General features: G+C 38.9%; 1 protein-coding gene across 1 annotated transcript in view; it reads right to left on the bottom strand.

The window, feature by feature from the left end:
* The window catches only part of fgfrl1a (fibroblast growth factor receptor like 1a), a 15670-nt gene that overhangs the window by 8607 nt on the left and 1236 nt on the right, over positions 1-5827 (bottom strand). The gene's annotated exons all lie outside the window — the stretch shown is intronic.

The following is a 5827-nucleotide window of genomic DNA, read 5'->3' as shown; positions in this document are numbered from 1 at the left end:
AAAAAAAAAGAAAAAGTAAAGGAGAGGACCATCGACCTGACATGTCGGAGCTGGACGGACTCACAGCCGGTTGGTTGATTTAATAAGAATATTTATCCTCACACTCTAAACTTTCCCACATTTTGTCACATTACAAAACATAAAGTCGTCCACAACAGAGAGAGAAACAAAAACACAACGTGTGGGATCCATCTGCGACTCTTCAGGCTTTTCCAGTACCAACTTTCACTTCAAACTGAATTTATGCTCATGGTGCTGGTTGTTCTCTACGGAACCTCAAAAGAGCCAAAAATAATGTTCAACGTTAAAAAAAAAAAACATTTCTGGGTCAGAAAATCTTGAATCCAAAGTCACAGAATCATTTCTCACTTTATCTAACTGACTGTAGTTTTTGCGTCATTTAGCTTCAAACAAACATGAATTCATGCTTTTAAAGCACAGAATGACAAGCTAAGATTGTTTTGTACGTAAATAAAAAGGTAAAACGGTTGAACTGCGACCCGGTCGTATCTGAACCCCAGGATCTGTTGAACACAAAACGTCCTCGGTGAAAAGCCATCAGTAAAACCAGATCAAAGCGGGAAAACGGTCCAGTAGGAGAGGAAATCACTCACAGGAGCGCTTGATTTTATGGCCCTCACGTCCCAGCCGCATCAGATAGCCATCAGCCGGGAGAATAAATCAGCCCAAACTGCTGCGTCTCTTTCTGCAGACGCCGCTGTTGCTGCAGCGCTAGGTAAACAAACCCGGACAAGAGTTATGTGACGGAGATTACTCAGCGGAGTTCGGCCTCCGATGAGCGGCTTGGAGCCGGGCAGGACGACAAAGCAAACATGCAGGGAGGGCTTTTAAGTTTCACCTTTGTCTGGGAAAAGCTACTGGACCAGAGCTGAACTGTGACCAGCCTGAGTCAATAAATCCTGCAGAACCGGAGGAAGAGATGCAAGACTCCCAACCGGTGAAAACTGGAAATTACTGCAGAGAGACAGAGAAATAATAAACCAAGGAAACAAACTACTTCAGGAAAAACATGAATAAAGTTCATTTTGAGGGTAAAACACGTTAAAATCCAACACAGAAGAGAAAGACTGAAACAAAACAGTAAAATGTGAAGGTGGTGAGAAACAGAGGATCTGGACGAAGCAGAGAGAGGGAAGGTGAGAGGCAGAGCGAGCAAAGGGCAGCTTGTTCTGGGTCTCAGGGGCAACTTCAACACCACACTTCACAGGATAAAAATACTCCTGCCCCCTACTGACCGGGAGGGAGAAAAGGAGGGAGAGAGAGAGCAAAGGAGAGAGAGAGTAGGAGACAGAGAGAGAGAGAGAGAGAAAGAGAGAGAGAGAGCAAAGGAGAGAGAGAGTAGGAGACAGAGAGAGAGAGAGAGACTAAACTTGTGTTAAAGCGGACTGGAATCGTATTAAAGCGGACTGGAGTCGGGTTAAAGCGGACTGGAGTCGGGTTAAAGCGGACTGGAATCGTATTAAAGCAGACTGGAGTCTGGTTAAAGCGGACTGGAGTCGGGTTAAAGCGGACTGGATTCGAATTAAAGCGGACTGGAGTTGGGTTAAAGCGGACTGGGGTCGGGTTAAAGCGGACTGGAATCGGATTAAAGCGGACTGGAGTCGGGTTAAAGCGGACTGGATTCGGATTAAAGCGGACTGGATTCGGATTAAAGCGGACTGGAGTCGGGTTAAAGCGGACTGGAGTCGGGTTAAAGCGGACCGGTGTCGGGTGAAAGCGGACTGGGGTCGGGTTAGAGCGGACTGGAATTGGGTTAAAGCGGACTGGAGTCGGGTTAAAGCGGACTGGAGTCGGGTTAAAGCGGACTGGAGTCGGGTTAAAGCGGACTGGAGTCGGGTTAAAGCGGACTTAGCTCTTCAGTTTGCCAGATAAACCAAAAACAAACGGTTCATGGGAATTGTTTGACAAAACTTTGAAAAGGTCCCTGACTCCCTGACCGTGTTTCACTGCTGAGCTCCTCATCCGTTTCCCGAAAGGTTTTGGGCCTTTGAGTTGTTAGACAATTTAGGAACATTAGTTGCTCATAAAAAAAGAAATGTATTTCTTTTTATGGTCGGGACCATTGGTTTCACAAAATGTCTGACTTGGAGAAAACCGGAGAAGTGCTTCTGTAAAAGATTATGCTTAATTTGTATTTGTCTAAAAACATGTAAAACCTCCTTTTTCAAACAAATCACAACCAGTTTTCAGTTTTTGCACTTTAATATTTCCCTCTCCCAATATGAGTCATAATGTTTTGCCAAACTTTTAGTTTTATAAGCAGCAAATTGTTGTTTCTAAAAACGTTTTTTCCCCTCACTTTTATTCACTATTCCATGATTATTACATTAATTTATCATAAATACTGCCTCATTCACTGCAAAAACACAAAACTATGCCAAGAACTTTTGGTTTCTAGTGTACTAAATACCTGAAAATATCAGAGCTTGTTTTAAGTCATTAATTCCTTAATATTGATTAAAAAGTACAAGCTCCACTGCAGATTATATGATCGGAAAATTTCTTATTTAGTTAAAACAAGTTTCTATTTCATTCTGAAAGCTACATGTAATTTAGTTTTGCTTACTTCAAGTTTACCAAGATGTTTGTACTAAAATTAGACCAAAAATACTTGGTCAGATTTAGTTTTTTTCAGTGCATCTCCTGGTTTTAGTTGCTATGCTGCAGTTTGATAAATTTAACTGGCGGCCAACCAGAAGGATGAGCGTGGAAAATAACATTTCAATTAATTATTTTCACTTATATTTCATAAAAATGGTAGAAAACAGATTACATCTTTAAAAAAATATTTAACATTTAAAAATATATCATAAGGAAAATCCCCAGTGTTAAGGTCTAGGGCTCGGCAATTTGGCTTAAAACAAAATTTCAGAGTTTTTTCATACCAGATCCAATTTCTGTTTGTAACTGTTTTTTGTTTTTGTTTTTTTTTATAAATTGTAAATGAAATATTTTCAAAATGTCTTTTATTGCAGATGGATACCCTTCTCTGAGGTGTACAAGAGAATATCAGGGTCAGGCTATGAGAATCTTGTTTAATTATGAGAAAATACTCAAAATGATCAGAATAAAGACGCATTTTAACCAAAATAACATCCTAAAAGTAGAAGAAAAAGTTGTTTTAATGAGAAAGAAGCTTTGAGTTGATGTGAGCAGCTCTGATTTTCAAATGAAAATTGTTTACACAATTGTTTCAAACTCCTGCTACTGATACCCCTCAAGATCCATGGTCTAGTCAAAGTCCAGGTGAGAATCTCAGCTGTTCTCCATCCAATCTTAGTCTGAAATGTGGTGCAAAGAAAAATCTAAACCTGTTGGAGGTTTGTCTAGTCAAAGTCCAGACTGGGAACAACCAAAGTCTCGTTTCAGGTTCAGTTTTATCCAGAGTGAACGGTTTGTTGAAACATCCGCGCCGCTCCGAGTCTTCCTGCTGGATGACCTCAGGCTGCACCGCGGTCCGAACGGCCCCGGCGGACGGTTTGACGGTTCCTTAGAGAGCTGCTGTCAGCCACGAAACATGGAGGAGCGAAACCTGAAGCTGTTTTAGAAAAGCAGGAAGCTATAAAGCAAGTCGGTGCAGAAAGACTGCTGGGTTTCCTGGATGTGAGATCATTTGAGACGGACCGAAGTTCAGAGGGAAAAAACCCAGGAGGACAGAAACTTTTCAGAGCGTCTCCAGGGGAAAGGCCAGGCTGGAACACATTACTGCCTGAAGCGCCCGCTGACGGACGGGATCAGGTCCGAGACGCAGCGACGTTTCTGACAGCCAGGCAGCAAGATGTCTGATCTCTGCTGCAGAACCACAAATCATCCTCAAAATCTGCTGAATGAAGCAATTACATTATATCACAGAGGATCTGATGGAGATGCATCTGTTAGACAGAACATATTAGTAATCGAATATTCAGCTGACTTTTCCTGATGATTAATCGATTATTCTCATGATTAATCATCAAAAGAATCGATTAATCATATGAAATGCCACTTTCTGCAGATTTTCATGTAACCACTTAAGCTTATTTTATACAATGTCAGAAAATATGCAAACAAATTATTCCATACATTTTTTAAAATAAAAAATCTGATTCCTTCAGTGAATGCATATTTGTAACATCAGATGCATCTGCAGCTAAAAAATAATAACATGTTGCTGCTGCACTTCACATAAACGCAGTGTTGGGCTGATTTGGGGATTAATTTGTTAATTAACTGATGAATAATTGGATGCAAAATCTCAACAGAAGATTTTTTTCACAGGATTTGAACCAGGAACATATACAAAAACGCACAAACACATTTTTGAGTCAATTAACTCTTAATCAATTATGATTATTTTTTTAATATATTTTTTAAACAATCGATTAATCATTATTAATCTGATTAATTGTTTCACAGATTTACATTTCCTCCTTTCATTTTGCATTTAAAGATAATGTGAAGTAAACAAAGGTTTCGTGTTTCAGTCAGGAAGGAACCGAGACGTTATTCCCAGCGCTGCAGGAACAGCGTATAGAGCAGAAAGATCCAGACTGCAGGCCAGCAGAACCTGGACCTCGGCGCTCCTGTTAGAAGTGACTGCTGTGTTAATAGGAGCCGAGAGCTTATGTAAGCCTGGGTTCCTCCGGGTCGCTGCAGAGAGAAAGTTGGCTCTGGTTCTGGTCCTGTTGGACCTTCAGTTACAGAACCATCCATCAGGAGGAGAGCGTCAGCTGGAAACGCTCCAAAACCTCAACCTGAGCCCAGAGGTTACTGCCAACTAAAACTAATTCACCAAACGGAGAAAAGTGCTTTAATCGAAGGAAAGAAACTAACTGAATGTTTATGAAACTAAAATGAATTTATGGATAACATCCTTGGTTTATGAATCTATTTATTAGCCTTTCGAACTGATGTGCTGAAAGTAAAACAGCAAAAGCTGGAATAAAACTCCAGAGTCAGCCGGTTGATCAACAAAAATTAAATACATTTTTCAAAATGAGTCTCTTCTGTTTAACCAGTCGATGTAAACATGAGCACAATTCGTTGACCTTTTTAAATTCTGCACCTAAAAATGAACCAAACTATGAAAAACTAAAACTCAAAGACTGAAACTACTCTCAAAAACTTACCACATGACTTTATTTTGTTAATGGAAAGCAAAAGACAAATACTAACCTGAATTCATGACGTTTAACTAAAATAACATTAATAAATTAACCCAAATCGCTTCAGATTGAAAAGTTAGTTTATGTTAGTCTGACAAACACTCTGAACTTATTTTTGCTTTTTTTACTCAACATAACAAATTTTGTTACTTTAACAACTAAAATCTGCCTTAAATCAACTGATAAGCTTCTTAATTCAACATGATTTTTTCTAGTTAACTAAATTTTAGTTCGTCAAGACAAGTTAATTAAGTAGCTCTAATGTAATTTTGTTATTGTCTTCATTTAACACCAACCAATATTTAACTAATAATAACTACTCAAAACTAGCAACGACACTCTAAAAACTAGTTAAAACAAACTGAATTAACAAAAAGTCACAACAAATTAAAACTAAACAAGAATTAAAAACTCAAAACTATTAGAACCTTCTGAGTCAGCAGAGAAAGTCCAGTTTATTACTTTGATCATTTTAGGTGTTTTTGTGTAAAACTCAACGTTTCCTCAGACTCAGAATCCTGACTGCCTGTCATTCAGATTCTACAATAATATGAATAATTACTGAGTTTTACCTGGTTTCTATATTTAAATGAATAATTACTGAGTTTTACCTGGTTTCTATATTTAAATGAATAATTACTGAGTTTTACCTGGTTTCCCAG

This window comes from Poecilia formosa, unplaced genomic scaffold (assembly GCF_000485575.1).
Source record: "Poecilia formosa unplaced genomic scaffold, Poecilia_formosa-5.1.2 Scaffold458, whole genome shotgun sequence".
Taxonomy (NCBI): domain Eukaryota; kingdom Metazoa; phylum Chordata; class Actinopteri; order Cyprinodontiformes; family Poeciliidae; genus Poecilia; species Poecilia formosa.
Note: the sequence above shows the minus strand (reverse complement) of the source record. Positions and strands in the feature narration are given on the sequence as shown.